This window comes from Phyllostomus hastatus, unplaced genomic scaffold (genome assembly GCF_019186645.2).
Source record: "Phyllostomus hastatus isolate PE091 unplaced genomic scaffold, TTU_PhHast_1.1 phas_contig_432, whole genome shotgun sequence".
Lineage (NCBI taxonomy): Eukaryota > Metazoa > Chordata > Mammalia > Chiroptera > Phyllostomidae > Phyllostomus > Phyllostomus hastatus.
This window is the reverse complement of record NW_025333880.1, coordinates 4,335,148-4,352,406: the sequence shown is the minus strand read 5'-3', so window position 1 is coordinate 4,352,406 and position 17,259 is coordinate 4,335,148. Positions and strand designations below refer to the sequence as shown.

Here is a 17,259-nt window from a genome sequence, read left to right as displayed (position 1 = left end):
CTCAGGAGTCTTTTTAAACAAATCCTTTGAGCTACTATTATCTTCATTGTCTGCCCTGGCTTCTTTGACATCCTGGCCTCTTTGATGTTCATTGTTCTACAGCTCTGTGGTCATGCTAGGATGGACCAGTCTTCACTGCCACCAGTATGCCAGGCTCTATTATATTCCATGCCAATGTGTGGGAATGCCTTTCTGGGTGGTGCAGTTATTGGTGATTTTTTTTGGAAGCTGCTTATCTGTATTTCCTAATTTTTCTCAGTGATTTTATATCAAACTGAATATGAGAATACATTTGCATTAGGGTAAGGAAATATACATTACAGTAACAATGAATGAATCTTCTATTCCTTCTAAATACTGGTTTAAGGTCCAAACTCAGTCAACTAAGAAGTCCAGAGAACATTTGGAAAAACATGAATATGATTCTTTATATGTTTCAGCTTTGCCAGGAGAAAAATCATGCATGATATAATATTCCTTACATACATGGCAGAGTGAATCAAATATCTCTCTTGAGAAATGAACCACATCCTGTGGGTCCCAAGAAGCTATATTTGATAAACCTGATAAATTTTAATCTTTTAAGGTGATTTGTGTATAAATAAGATATCTTCAAAATAACAAGAAAAGGACTCAAAAATATTCCAAACACTGCTATTCTTACTAGAATGGTAGATTTCAAACAAGACTGCCTGGCTCCAGGGAGAATCTTATGTTGTGCCATCCTGTAGCTTTGATATAAGAAGCTCTATAGTTTATCAAAGTAGATATATTTCTTTAGAGCAGGTGTGTTAGATTCTATGACTTTTTTTTATTATTCAATGTATGTCTATGCTGTATACTTTTAAAACTTATAATATTCTGTCTCTCTATTTTAAAAACACAGTGTGGCCCTGGATGGGCTGCTCAGTTGGTGAGAACATCATTCTGATATGCAAAGGTTGAGGGTTCAATTCCTAGTCAGGGCATATACAAGAATCAATCAATAAGTGCATGAATAAGTGGAGCAACAAATTAATGTTTCTCTCTCTCTTCCTTTCTCTCTCTAAAAACAATACAAAATTTAAAAATTACAATGTGGATTTTATATTAAAATACAGTTTATTTGCATGTTATATCAGATAGCATCAATAAAATGTGCAACATAATTTTTATTAAATTTTGGGGTGATATTGATTAATAAAATTATATAGGTCTCAGGTGTATAATTCTATAATATATCATGTGTATATTGTATTGTGTCAGGTTGCTGCTAGTGGAAATAGTGATCTTTCACAGAATGATGAGACAAGCATTTCAAGGATGCATGCATGGTAAGATTTATTGGAGTAATAACGAAAGATTGCCCTCAGGTGCCCAATGTCTCACCCACAACCAGGTGGCTCAGTTCTGTCTGACTGTGGCAATAGTGCAGCCTTGTTTTTACCAAGCCCAGAAGAAGGATTAGGGTCCAGAGATGTGCCATTACTCAACTTTGGCAGGGCATCCGAAGCTGCCATGGTTTAGTTTAATCCACACTGAAGCATAGTCTGGCTCAGTCTCTGTCCCCATCCACCTAGCTTAATTTCTGTTCCTGGCTCTGCTCCAGCTGGTACTGTGCTGTTGCACCCAGGCTTGCACTTGCAGCCTGTGCTTGGGCCCACACATCCTCCAGGCTCACAAGGCTGATGTGAGAGTAGAGAATGGGGACAAACAGGTAAGAGCCTGAATTAACATGTGCTTTGATTACATTACCTCAGGCTTGGGTAAGAGCTGGCTTTCTTTTGAACTAACCAATCTCTTTCTTAATCCTTTGGGGGATTATTCTGGGTCCTCCCCTTATCCAATCCAATCCTTTTCCTAGGCTATGTATCCCCCCTTTATAGTCACCTTCTTGGCTTCTACAGTGCCTTCACTCAGCAAAGAAATTTATTCCCACCACTCCAGATAATCCCATTACAGGCCGCTTGTTCCCTAAGGAGATATTTCCTGCCTTCTCCAGGATTGCTCGGGGATTATGTCCAGAGGGCAGAGGATGCTGCAGTCCCCTAGGGAGACTGGGAATGTTATAGCTTCCCAGGAAATCAGGCTTAATATCCTATGCAGCTCCCGAGTTTATTAGGGTTAATGTCTGATTCCATTTGCTCCTTTCCTTTATTAATACTTACTAGCTACCTATGCTAACAAAATCTCCTTCCATCATCATTTATCCCCCTTTACCCTCTTCCACTCCCCCCACCTCCCTTCCCTCTGGTGATTACCATACTGTTTTTTGTCTGTGTCTATTTTGTTTTCTCTCTCTTTTGCTTTGCTTAACCCTTTGCAACATAATTTTCATTATAATGCTGATAACTTTCAAATCTAGATAAATTTAGATGCATTAGATAATTAAATAAATATATTTTTCACCCAAAGTTATTTATTTTACTATTCAAAATATATCAAAAGGTTGTGGTATTATATTACTACATATTATTGCTTTAACAAAATTGAATTGTAATAATATAACAAATACTTAAACTAAGAGAGTGATGTAATGACTGTAATTTTGACTCAGGTACAATTCCACATTCTTATTGTTCAGATGTTTAAGAATGCAAGCAGACAATTTCTATTCCACCTTTTGGCTAATAAGATAGGAAGATAAGATGTATATTATATCTTGTTTCTGTTAACTATGTAGAATTCTTAAAAACACATATTTGACCATATCTTAAAGAATATCATTAAAATGTTTTATGTCTCATGAAATAAAAGAAAATATTACATTTTACACCCAACTGCATTATATAAACCAAATTAATGAAATTAGAAGAAAATTACCATATAATTTAAAAATTATCATCCAGGGTCACTGATACCTAAGTACACAATTTGTAACTAGAAACCCACCATCTTCAAAGACTGTTTTGATCCCTTTTCCTATGATACTCCATTTGGCAATTGAGAAACATAATATGCTAATCACATTTCAAATGATAGTGCATTTATAAATTGATCATATAAATGTTTACACAAATTAGGCATGGCTTTCCTAGAGACACCTTTCCTGAAACTCAGATGATATTAGAGATATAATATATGGCCAAGGAGTTTGTAAGTACATTTAGCTTAAGCATTAATTCTCTCAGACCATTAGTACTTTAAGTAAATTACCCATTTAGTGAGCTAAATGCTATTTCATTTGAGATGGTTCAGTTATCATCTGAAATTATTTAACTCTGAGTAATGACTCAGAGTCATTACTGACTAGACTTACTGTACTTTCAGCAATTAGCTTAAATAATAGGGAGATGAAATTACTATAGATATTCAAAGAGTAACTTTAAGGACAGCTGATGGAAATTACTGAAATAATGCTTATTCCCAGAATAATTGATAACCTTTATGATAAGATTTCAATAAGAAAGCATTAACTCTAACAATTATGTAAATTCTTATGGTTGATCAATTTTTTTTAATCCTCACCTGGGCACATTTTTTCATTGCTTTTATAGAGAAAGGGAGGGAGGGAGAGAGAGACAAACATTGGTTGCCTTCTCGAGCATGTTCCTGCTAAGGATCAGGCCCACAACACTTTGGTCTATGGGATGACACTCTAACCAGCAGAGCTAATAAAAATTCTTCTGTACTCTGGTAAGCAGAAATAAAATATGCTGGAATTCTAAAAAGAGTGAGTTTGATGTATGCCTCTAGCATAAAGGATTTTAAATATCCTTTAAGTTTTAGGGAATTGGAAATTTTGAAAACATATCTGCAAGAAACTGCTACTCTGGGAATATCATTATGAATTAAAGCAGAACTGATCCTTTCACTCTTGGAGCTTCAGTCCAGCTGACAGTCAAATATTAACAAGTAATCGCTCTAAGTAATGTATCTATAGATCAAGGAAAGCTATACAGTACTAAAAAAGCATATAAATATGACTTTCCTTTAATTTGAAGGAGATAGAAAGGCTTCCATAGGTGTATATAGTTATATTCCTTTTATTTTTTTCATATGTTATTGAGTTTATTGAAGTTACATTGGTTAATAAATTATGTAGGTTTTAGATATACAATTCTATCATTCATCTTCAGTATATTGTATTGTGTTCACTACTCGAGGTCTAGTCTCCCTCACCATTTATCCTCCCCCATACCCTCTGCTACCTCCGCCACCCTTTTTCCCTCTGGTAATTACCATACTGATGACTGTGTCTGAGAGTTGTTGTTTTTTTTTTTTGCTTCATTTCTTCACCTATTTCATCCAGCCCCACAACATTCCCACCTCTGACAGCTATCAGCCTGTTTTCTGTGTCATTGAGTCTGTTTCTATTTTGTTTTCTTGATCTTAAATCTGGTACCTCATAATTTTCTGGCAGTCTCTGTAACCACAATTTTGAGGTAAACTGAGTTGATATTATCAATCAATAATTCAGATCTAAATGTGAATGGGGATGGGGATTTCATCAATTGGAGTAACCAAGATTTCAAAATGCTTGGTAGAACGTATACTGTATTAGTTAGATAATTTTAACTTCATTGTGTGAAAGAGACTACTGTTGTATTTGTATGTGTGTGTGTGAGAGTTTGGAATCAAACAGACCTAATAAACCACTGCTTATTTAATTTCTTCTTTTTCTTTTGGCAGTCTCATTGAGGAAAAAATAAAAGTAGGGGCTATCAAGATAACACAATTTACATATATATAAATAATTGTTTTCAGTAGTTAAATTAAGAGCTGCTAGTTAAAATTTATGATAAATTTGAAAATGAGATAATCTGCCACATTCTTGCTAAAAATAAAACATACTAATAAATATGAGACTTACAGACTTGATGTGTATCTTACATTTTAAACTTCTTAGATTTATCATACATTTTGGTAATAAGGACCCCAACAATGGGTAGTTCCCAGGCTTCATGCTACATGTGCAATTTCTCTTTTAAATTGGTTTATTGTCATTGATAATCTTTTCACTAGATGTCTCACCAGCAGCATAAGTTAATGTAGTGGGTAGATAAGTTGAAACCAAAGAACCTAACAGAGCATGCCTCTAAAACTGGTTCAAGTGGCCCACTTCTGTTTGATGAGAAACCCCACTTCATTACTTACCTAATCTCACCTTCAGCAACAAGCTTTCACTCATAGTCACCTAAATCCAATCAACACATTTTACACTTAGTTTGTGAAAAACTTTGCATCATTTAATATGCATAGAAAATTATAAAAAAATATTCTCTAGGTGATCACCAAACCAGTTAATCAAGTTTAGCAATGAGATAATTTAAAATGTTAGAATCTCAATAATTCAACATTATTCTTCATAAGACATGTTATTCATTTTGTAGTGTGGGGGCAGTTCAGAATGAGCCACCCCAAGATATGCATCAGTGGTGTGCAGATTACTTTGAGCCAAAGGCAATTTTGGTTTCAGGCTCAAGAGAAACTTCTGTCCTTTTAGGTAACTAGAAGAACTTGAATTAGGGGCCTTGCCCATAGTAAGAGATTATCAGAGATAACTTATTCTCACCCATCTACAGGGTAGGCAAACTTCTATTTACTAAACATCTGCTCTCCTTGTAATTCCTGCAATGGACCTTTTGAAGCCAAGAAGGCACATTACCTTATCCCTGGCTTAGGATGACTTATGTACCTCAATCCCCCTTTCGATCTCTGAACCTCTTGTGCATGTGGGGTCTCTGGTTATCTCATAAATGCAGGGTTTCCATATATATATATGAATTACATTTTGATATTTTCTCTTGCTAATCTGTCTTATGTCTGTTTGAGTATAAGACCAGCCAGAAGAAACTTGAGGGCAGAGGAAAGTTTGTCCCTCCCCCATAGTAGCCTTAGACTCTTGTTTATTCATTGGCTTAGTTTTGGTAAAATAATCAGCACATTTATCAATGAATAATTGTTAAACTAGCACCACCTCATTATTTGATCAAATTAGTAAGTTTTCATTATGATCAATAAGTAATGATAAATAGAAAGTATGAAGATAAAATGTATATTATAGGAGTATTTAGAAATATTGGGTTGGCCAAAAGTCCATTATGTTTTTTCTGTATGATGGCTCTTGTAGTGCTTAGTTGTCTTTAACTTCATTCAAAACAATTTTGTTAGATTGTATTGTGACAGCTATCATATCAGTATGCATTTAAAAATTTATTAAAATTGATGAAATTTGTGCAGCCATTTTAATATTAAAGATGGAAGAAGATATGCAACATTTTGGTATATTGTGCTTTATTATTTCAAGAAAGGTATAAATACAACTAAAATGCAAAAAATTATTTGTTCAGTGTATGGAGACAGTGCTGTGACTGATCGAACATGTCAAAAATAGTTTGCCAAGTTTCTTGGTACTATTGGTATATTGGCTACTTGCTGTGGGGCTATCTTAAGCATTGGAAGATGTGTAACAGCACCCCTGGCCTCTACTCAGTAGAAGCAAATAGTGGGAGATAGCCAACATACTCAAAATATCCAAATCATTAAAGTTATTGGTAAAAATTTTAAAAATGTGTCTTTTCTTTTATGGGGAAAAAGTAATGGTCCTTTTGGCCAACCCAATAGTTGACAGGTGACTTAGGAGTCCCCAGTCCAGAGACTCACACAGTATGAATACTCACAGATCGGACATATCAGGGTCACCAAGGCTGCTTCCAGAGATAAATGTTTATTGGTCCCATGCCAAAAACTTGTTATTCTTTTTGTTGAGTGTATTTCAGGTTACACCCCAGAGGGGTTTTACTTCTAAAATCTACTTGAATTATCCCAGTGGGCAACAAGGTGCAGGGACCACTGAATTTGACTATGTCATGTATTTTATAAGAACACTACTCAATCACCCAGAAAAAATGTTACTAGTATGTACATCTCTGAGCCTTAATGTCTTTGTTCTGCACTCATGACTTAGGATTCTGATATTTTCTCCTTTGCAATTAAAATTTATTTTTCAAAAGTACATTAACTTCATCAACTTACTGATTTACTAACTCGTGCTCTAATTTTATTCTTGTCTTTTATGGAATTAATTGTAATGTTTTGTGTCTTGCCATCTAAAATATGAGTAAAAAATTAGTTAACAGAAAACCATGACTGAAGAACTATTTATTTTCTCTTAATGAAAGTCTGTCACCATCTGAAAATTGTACCTGTGAAAATTTATAGATTATCAAAGAATCTCAGGTTAATAAGGCATAATTACATTTGGGAAAAATAGGATAAGAGTTCATGTTAACATTATCCCTTATTCATAGCTACCATATTTATGAGATTTTATTTAGCTAATTATATATGTAACAATGATTTTATACGTATCATAATATACTATCTCACTCACCATATAGTTCAAATTCGAATTACAATGAAAAACTTTCCATTGTTATATCACAAAAATTGATTTTTTTAAATCACCACTACCTTATATGCATTTCCCACAAGATGTAGTCAGAGTATTGGAAAGGTTATTTGAAGAAGATTGTCAAATACATTTTAAATTACTATATGTTTGTACATATAGAGATATATATTTAGAGAGGTTTTCTTTCTGAGTTTTTAATCTGCTAATTTATATAGTGAATGCCTAAGAGACAGACATAAATTATAGCACTTTCAAAATTTATATGACCATAAAACCTTATGTTTTCAAAGTATTTAAAGGAAAACTCTTTGGGAATTGCTGAACTAAATCCTATAAGCTTCTTTAGGATTTGCTCACAAACTGTACTCTGTGACCTTACCCTCAAAAGTCCTTTGACCTTTACAAAACAAAATAAAACAAAAAAAACTCAGAAACAACAATAAAAAACAAAGAACCTTAGTTACCAAAATATCCACCCAGTCCTACCACTGAATATGAAATGAACTCACATAATACTGACCAAGAAGAACCAAGACATACATTTCAAATAGCCTTCAGTTATTGTGCTAAAAAACTGTATAGTGTTTTGGTTCAGAAAATATTTCTATTTCAAATAATAGGAGTAATAACTTCTACTGGATCTATTTTCCTTTCACTTGAACATAATCATTTTCTTCTGTAAGACTATTGACCACACCAGAAAAAAATTCTCACTTATGAGAATATGAGCACTATGGAGTTAATTCTCTAATATCTGCCCAGATTTCTCAAACATTTTGTTCTTGGATCTGAGGAAGAGAAAGTAAGCTTTCTATTAATATTAGATTTTAGACTATTAAATGAAACCTTAGCCAATTTGGAGGGCATATTTTTTTTCCACCAAGATGACAAAATTGAGAGAAGCTATTGTACAGAGGAAGAAAATAAAGGTTTAGAAGGAGTAGGGGAGAAGGATTCCTAGTTGCAGTTGTCTCAGAGACTCAGACACATGCCAATCTGTGAGTTCCAGGTGAAAACTCTTCTTCCTGGGAATACTCCCACTATGGCTTAAGAAAATTTAATTTGTTTGCTGTCATTTTTGACTATTAGAATACTCGAAGTTATATGTCCCGTCCAACCAATTAAGTCCTACAAACTGTTTCTCCTGTGGGTGTCTCAGCCCACTGCCTCACTGCTGCCCTTTCAGTTTGGGCTCGCTATTCTGACTTCCATTAGTGAGGCACCCTTCTACCTGCTCCTCTGATTCTACTTTTAAAATTTAAGTTGCAATATGTAACATGTAAATTGTATCACGTCGATTTCTAACAAAGTATCAAATCAATTAAAATTTTCCTGTCTTACCACTGCCCTTAAGATAAAACCAAAAATCTTAAAATGCCATAAAGACCATACCTAACCTGGTTCCCAGCCCGCCACCCAGCTCAGTCTCTTACCACCTACCCCATCCTCACCACAAAAACACCTCCTATAATTCAGTTACCCACTGTTGCTGAGCAAAAACTCCCAAACACAGCGACTGAAAACAGCAACTTGTCACTATTTTTCATTATCTGAGAGCTGACTGGATGATTCTCACTTGGAGTCTCATGAAGTTGCAGTTGGAAAGCAGCTGGGGTTGGAGTCGCATGAAGTCTCTGTTGGACTGTGTATTAAAGATGGCTTCTTAGGTGAGCTATATTTTAAATTTTTCAATTACAGTTCACATTCAATATTATTTTGTATTAGTTTCAGCTGTACAGCATGGTGGTTAGACAATCATATGCTTTACAAAGTGCCCCCTCACCCGATGTTTCTAGCACCCCTGGCACCATACATAGTTATTGCAATATCATTGACTGTGTTCACTGTGCTGTACTTTACATCCCCACTAATCTTTTGTAACAGTTTGTACTTTTAATCCCTTCACCTTTTGCACCCAGCCCCAGCCCACCCCCTTCAAAATATATCACTTTAATACCCTACTTTCTGTGTAACTGTATTGCATCATTCTGTATATGCCCTGTCAAAGAGGTCTCATGACTCTCTTTCAAATAAATTATATCCCTGTTTTTATTTATGTTCTTTCCCGGGTCTGAAATACCTTACCTTCCTAAGTGCCTAACAAATTCCTACTTGTTCTTTGAAGATTTAGCTCAGATCTGCTGTTTCCTTCTGTACGAATTCTCCCCCAAGCCATGAGCTCTATAATCTCTGGATGTTTACTGCTTCTTAAACACCTTACACAGTTCTGTTATAGCAGTTAGTGCATTGTATGTAACTTTTTTCACTCCTCTATTTTCCTGCCTAGACTGTGAATTTCAAAAGGGCAACAATTTTGTTGTTTACTCTGTATCTCCTTTTCTAGTGCTAATTGGTCTATCTACTTGAGATTAAAGATAAAAATAAATCTTAGAGCAAAAATCTCTTTAACTAAAAGTTCACAAACTCTCCTCAGGAAGAAAACTGTGTGCATTGGCTTGAATCTTGAGTTTGGCTTTTTTATTAAGATAAATGCTCTAGGGCTGCTTTTTGAATGACAAAAACAAGTAAATTACTTTACACAATAAATTAATGGGGATCTATGAGTGTGGGCCCAGCAGGAAAATGGTCAGTAGGACAGCAGCATTAACAGTGGGTGGAGACAGGAGGGAGGTGGGAAGGGCTGATCCAGTAAGCTGGGGTGGGGGTAAAGGGCAGAAAACTGTACCTGAACAACAATTTAAATAAATAAATGAATGAATGAATGAATGAATGAATGAATGAATAAATAAATAAATTCAAAGTTAAAAAAACAGTAATGTGAAGAAGTAGCGACTAAATAACTTTAAAATTATTCTGCTGTTCTTATGCATTAATATTCATTCTGAGATTATTATTCTTATCTATTAAACATGCAATGACTTATGTGAATGATGTTTTGAGAATATTTAGGAGGAAAAGACTATATTCAAATATTCATTGAGGTAAAAACTTTGGAGTAAAGAAGTTGTTATGAGAATGAACCCTCCTCTGTTTTTAAAAACATCAAGGTGGAATGCATGAGACTTCACATAGGACCTCACATGGGGGTAGCAGACAATATTATTTAAATCTCAAAATGAAGGAGACCTCTGTTAACATCTTGATCATATTTTTACAGAAGCTAAAATTTCTGTCAGTTCCTGTAGGGATTCTAATGTGTATCATTAGATATTTTAAAAGTGTTTTTTCTTAGAATATACAATCATTTTCCACTTGTTAATTAAAATATTATTTCCAATTGTGAATGGTAGGTTGAACCTCTGATATCTTTTCAATAAAGTATGTAACTCTCAAATTATTAAAAAACAGAGGTTCTAGGAAAATAGAGGCACTGCTTGAGCTATATATAAATAAAAGCGATAATAAACACATGTGCCAATGCTCTTTCCAGAGAGGCATGTGTTACTAAAAGATACAGCTGGGTTGGGACAGATGGGAAAGTATGATTCACTGCCTGTGTGGAGGGATGCTATAGCTCAAAGACACTTATTTCTACTATTTATTTCTCTTGTGGGAAACTAAGCTCCCTTGTATCTTTGCTAATGAAAAGTAACCAACTGAAGCTTGGGAAGAATACAAACATTTTCTTCACAAATTCAGAAGTAGAGCTCCATAATAAGCACCTGCAGCCTCTTTATGTAAAATCATAGTATCTATTGTAACATTAGTTTAATGACTGCCCTCATAATTCCTAACTGTGGCTACAGGAGTCATGAATTAATGGCATTGTCTAAAAGAGAGTGTATATTCTGATTCTCTTCTCACTTTTTTAAAGTAAGAATAGTTCTTTGCCAGCAAAAACTCAGAAAAGTTCTGATTTCTTTTGTTATTATATTATTTTCTAGGTACTTGTTATTGCTATAATTAGAGATCACTAATTATTCCTACTTTTAATTAAAATATTAGTCACCTGGGATTTACATAGATTGTGAAAGAGCCTTGTAAAAACCATGTGGAATTAAGCTCCAGTCTGCAATTCTCTGTTCTTTCTCTACTTCTCTGTTGGCCTTTCAAATAAATACATTACTGATCCATGTACAAGTTAGTCAACAAGTTAGCAGTTACCGAACTGAAGAATATAGAATATTATTTCAGACTGAGGCTCAGAAGTCAACTTTTGATACCTGGATTTAATGTCATTCAAAAATATGTAATTGGTCCATAAGAATTTTTGGCAATAAAATAGGAATGCAAATGAAAGTTATATGACTTAGGTTTGTAGTTAGTTTAAAGTGAACATAATTCCATACAATGAGCACAGTTTCATAAATGACAACTGAAATTTGTCATGGACAAATAATTTTGTTGCCAACACCAAATTCTAGGTGCTGGAAAACATTATTTCCTTTTCCCTTCCAGCACACCCACCCCCAGCATCTGCCACACTTCTCACTGCCAGGTGCAGGGCACAATTGGGAACTGAGAAGTCACAAGCTGCCACCTCTTTCCATACTGGAGAAGAAAACAACCACAGGATCAAAATTCCATGAACTAGTGGTGCTCAAACTTCCCAGATCCTAACCCTGACTTACAGTAAACCCAGTGCTTTCCAATGTGATGCTCTTTTACATTTCCTAAAGTGAAATTCATACAACATATGATCCATCTAAATATATAAAAGTCAGTATAATACTCCAAGTGTAAAGGAGGTGTCAAAGAAAGTTGATGCATAATAAATGATGTATATTTTAATATGCAAATGGACAAGCATATCCAGACATAACCAGTTAGATACTATTGTTTATATACATGATCCCTGTGAATGTGACAGTTGAAGTATTTACATATCACATATTGGCAACTCCAGTTATTGGTAGCAGGGCTTTCAAAAATATTTTCAAATAAAATAGAGTCTGGTCAATATTTCCTTTTCTACTGAGGTCTCATTACTTCTACACCCTCTCAATGGGCAGAACAATTAAATATATGTATATACTAATATATATGTAGAGAGAGAGATAATAGATGAATAGATCTGTATGAGTTTTATGTGGCTGCTGTACAAATTGCTACAAACTGGGTGGCATGAAAAAAAACACAAATATATTCTTTCATACTTTAGGAGCTAGGACTCCAAAACTGAGATGTAGGCAGAGCCGCACACTCCTTCCCAAGGCTCTTGAGGAGAATCCACTCCTTGCCTGTTCCAACTGGGGGGGATTCTAGGCATTCCTTGGCTTCCAGCTGCATCACTTTAATCTCTGCTGCTGTGGCCCATTGCCGCCTCCTCTTTTGTCTCAAAACTCCTTCTGCCTTTCTCTTAGAAGAATACATGTGATTGCATTCAGGGATTTTATATCAAGCAAAGCATGAATTCATACCACTGTCTCTAACCGCAGTTCAGTACACCTTGATCATTCTAGTCTTCGCCCTTTGCTTGTTTGTAACCTATCACTCCAAGAGAAGAGCTTAGCTGTCACCATCAGCCTTCTGTTTACTTGATTGTTCATTTCCAATATACATCCTATAGTGATTTCAAAACTGTTAACTTGTAGCCCAGGGCAAGTCAACTCCTGAGCAAGTCAAGAAAAAATGACTTTTTATCCCAGAAGCCTGATCTCAGATATCCTACTAAAAAAACTAGTAGTCTTTTGTATTTTGATCACTTTAAAGGCATCATCTATCTGATTAACATAAAGAAAGAGAACTATCTGTTGAGCAACAACAGTTGTTTTCACAAATTTATTTTTCACAAAAGAAAAGAAAGCCTTTACAAAATTGTAATAGATAGTGTAAAGATCACATAGGGAGCTACCAAAATGGACTTGCTTGGTTGTATTTCTCTTGCCGTAGTGATTTTGTTTTGGTACTTGATTTTCCACAACAAAAGACAACTTCGTGTATGACATCAATTTTTACATAAAATCAGGTATCTTGCATTGGTGTGGCCAGATGTTGGGGCAGGGCTCATGGGCGGGTTTGTCAGATTTGACTATGCCACAGACAATTTCCTACAGCTGAAGTAATTTGAATGGTACTTATTTTTTTAAATGCCTGCCAATAATCTGTTAGTAATGCAAGAAAAAAATTGGAAATTACCTGATTCCCTGTAAGAGAATAAACAAACTGTTTTTTTTTCTTTGTCAGAGAAGACTAGCGATTCAAACAAATGAACTACAGATAGAGGTCTACCTACTGATAAGTTTCAAAGCCTTATCTTAGTAAAAAGCTGAGTTATTTGTACAAAGTCTTAAAAATATACTATATGTTCTGTATGGATGTATATACATATTTATATATGCAAGAAATCATATGGGAATGATATATTCCAACTTCTGGATAGCACATGTCCCTGGAGAAAAAATAAGGGAGGGCTCAATGAGGAGGTACAGGCTTTAACTGCATCTGTGAAATGTAATTTTTTGAAAGAATCAAATTCATGGGGAAATATAAAACATCTCTAAAATCTTGCTTGTCATCATACTTCTGTACTTTTCTATCTGTTATTCTTATTGAAATGCACCAAAATACCTTAGAATTCTAAGCTGGAAGAATATATGAATAGTGAAAATAAATTATTTGAGTATGTAAATTTTTGTTTTGAATATTCCCCACTTTATCCATAACACAAAAGAATATATAGACACATGCAATTTGTCCTTAAAATATTTTAAAGCCCTAAGAGCTATATTTATTTTAAGTTAAATAATTGATAAATTTCTTTAGTCCCAAAGTTCTTTAATTTAATGAGGAAGAATATCTTCCAACTATTTTAGTAGTAATTTAATTTTTGCTTACCATTTGGTTTGAAAAGCATTGTCACATATGAGAGATCAATCTCAGCCCTCATGGTAAGTTTACAGGGAAGATTTTCTGGTTGTATGTATACTTATTGTTGAACATGAGGAAGTTCTAATTTCCCTAAATTAGTTGTTGAGCTAGCATCAAACACAGTTCTTTCCATTTTTAATGACTAACTCTTATGATAAATCTTTTTACCTTCCTTTAATATTAAGTAGAACTTCAAAAGTTCTGTCACATATTTACTCCCTGATTTATGTATTTATGCTCTTGCTATTTTTTATTTTATTGGTTTGTTTGATTTGGTAAGATAGGAGTGGAAGTTGGGAAGAAGCAGAGAATCCACCTGACATAGGCAACTAACATGAACATCTACTGGTTCTTTCTCGCTCTCTCCTCCCTCTGCCCATTTGTCCTCCCCCCACACCCCACCCACTATGGGAATTCATTTGGGTAAACAAGCTCCTCTTTTGGAATTCTAATTATCCCTGGATGGGTAGAACCTTAGTTGAATTTTAGTTGCTTTAATCACATTTAATGAAAATCAGTTGAAATTAGTGAAATCAGATTGGGAGGATAAAACTTGCTCTAAGCAATCATGCCTGAAAGAAATGGAAAGTAAGAAAATAGGGAATATAAGAGTATGTGAAATGGCTAATCTAAGAGTAGTAACATCTGGAAGCACTCTTGTGTGAGCTCCCTGAGTGACCATTTATTACTATATATAGTAGAGTGTCTGGTTCTTTAGAGGCTCAATAAGAGTTCATTAACATATAAGAGGATCAATATAAATTCTTCTATTTGTATTCCAAGCCCAATTGTCCCTCTATGGCAGTAGTTCTTACATGTAAGCATGAATCAAAATCATCCTGGAGAGTTATTAAAACACTGTTTTTAAATTGCTGGGCACTGCTGGGAATGTACTGATTTCTTAAGGCTGGGTGGGGCCAAAGACTTGCATTTCTAACAAGTTCCCTTGCAATGTTGTTGATGCTGGTTGGAATAAAGCCATACTAGGTTTTTCTTCACTGATTCTTCCTTCTCAGTTTCCTTTACTGGTATTCCTCCTCTACAGTCATCCTAATACTTGTATGCTACAGAGCCCAGTCCTTAGTCACTTGTTGAAATCATCAGTTGCTACCCAATCTCATGGCTTTACATACTATTTCTAAACCAAAGATTCTCAAATGTTTCATTTTCTGCCCAGATTTCTCTCCAGAACTTCAGACACATGTGTTCAAATGCCTACCCAACCTCTCTATTTCTGTTTCTAATAGATTTCTGGTGCTTTACATGTCTAAAAGTAGAACTCTTGAACTTTCCCTCCAATCTGCTCTACCCAGAGACTTCCCAGTATTAGTTGATGACTATTCAATTCTTCTAATAGATTATTTATAAAAATTTAAATCACTTCCGATTGATCTCTTTTACACAGTGCAATCCATTTATTAACCTGAGCACATTTCATCATTTACATTGTTACCACCTTGGTCTGAGCAATCATTTCTCATCTGGATTATTATAATAATTTTCTAACTACACACCTTAAACCTAGCCTCTGCCCTTGACTCTCTACAATTTATTCTCAACAGGGAAGTCAGAGTGATGTTAAAGTTGTCAGTTCTTTTCATTCTTTTACTCAAAACTCTCCAAAAGCTCACCATCCAACTCCAAATAAAACCTCAAAACCTTAAATGACCTACAAATCAAAATTCACACTCTAACTTCACCCCATACTATCTTCTCCTTAGTTCATTCCATTCTGGCCTCCATTCTGTTCCTCTCACACACACACAAAGCAGAACTTTATACCTGAGAACCTGTGTACTTGTGTTGCAGGGGGGCGCAGGTAACCAGGTTCTTGAAAACTGGGGACAAAGAATTGAACCGAAAACACAGAGAGTTTATAACAGAGAGAGAGCAGATTTATTAAGTGACTAGTACACTCAGAACATGGGTGTGGGCCAACTCCAAGCAGAGATTGATCCCAGGGGCTGGAGGGATTCTATTTTTACAGGGTGGATATTTCCTGGCTAGTTTTGGCTGGCTTTTATTGCACATATACAAATTGTTATATTCCTTTAAAGCTACTGTGTATGTGGTCTCCTATGATTTTCCTTGAATGGCCACCGGGGAAGGGAGTCCCACAATGTTAATTTATTATAATGATATTATAATGAAGCAGGTGTCATGTAGCATCTTCTATGCAAGCCATTCATGATTCACCATGATTCAGCACTTTTTCAGAAAGCAGGAACACTGGTCTTTGAACAGGGTCTCTGTTCTGTATTGATGTCATTTGTCTTAGGCCTGGGGCACCTCCTGAGTTTCCTCTCTCCTATCTCTTGCTTCACTTGCAGTTTACACCAGAATGCTTTTAACCTGAAATCCACATGTTTTTCTCCTTCACATCTTTGTACAAATATCATCTTCTTAATGAGACCCACTGTGACTTCCCGATTTAAAATTGAAACCCCTCTCACTCTCCCTCATTCACAGGATTTCCAACCTCCCTGTACCCTTCTCTATTTTTCCAAAGTACTTACCATCTTCTCTCTTATTATATAAAATGTATACTTATTGAATTTTAAAACCTATGTCCACCCTCACTAGAATATATACTCCATAGTAATCCTTTCTACATGCACATACCCAAACATCCAGGTGGCACTCAGGAAGAGTGTTTAACAAAAGAATTAAAATTGATCATCCAGACCCACAACTTCATCTTCTTTGTTTGCCTCAGTTACTGCCATGATAATATCATTCACTTCTTATTGTGAACATTCAGTGACCACTATATATTTTATCATACTTTGTCTTTTTAATACCCAAAACAAACTTTTGAAGTGGCTATTATTATGCTTGTTTTACAAATGGGGCTAATTGGGATGTAGTAACTGTCTAACACTACCGGCTAGTGGGGACGACAGCATGTGATTCAATAAACACTGATCCAAGAGGTGTAGCCTTAACCATCACGCTGCGATGCCTACCCTTCACTCATTTTGACTTGTGCTTGTCACCAGATTATGGACATGGGTACCGTGAGTCAGTTTAAGATGTGGATTCACACTGTCAGTGTGCTGTCCAAAATCAAATTTTTAACTTTAGAGATTGTGAGGAGGGTAGTCACCTAGGGAAAATTCAGTAAGTAGAGGTCACACCTTGAGATCCCTGAT

The 17,259-nt window shown here is 35.2% G+C and overlaps 1 protein-coding gene across 19 annotated transcripts in view; it reads left to right on the top strand.

Moving 5' to 3' along the window:
- PPFIA2 (PTPRF interacting protein alpha 2) overlaps positions 1 to 17,259 on the top strand; it is a 465,199-nt gene that overhangs the window by 192,786 nt on the left and 255,154 nt on the right. The window lies entirely within an intron of this gene.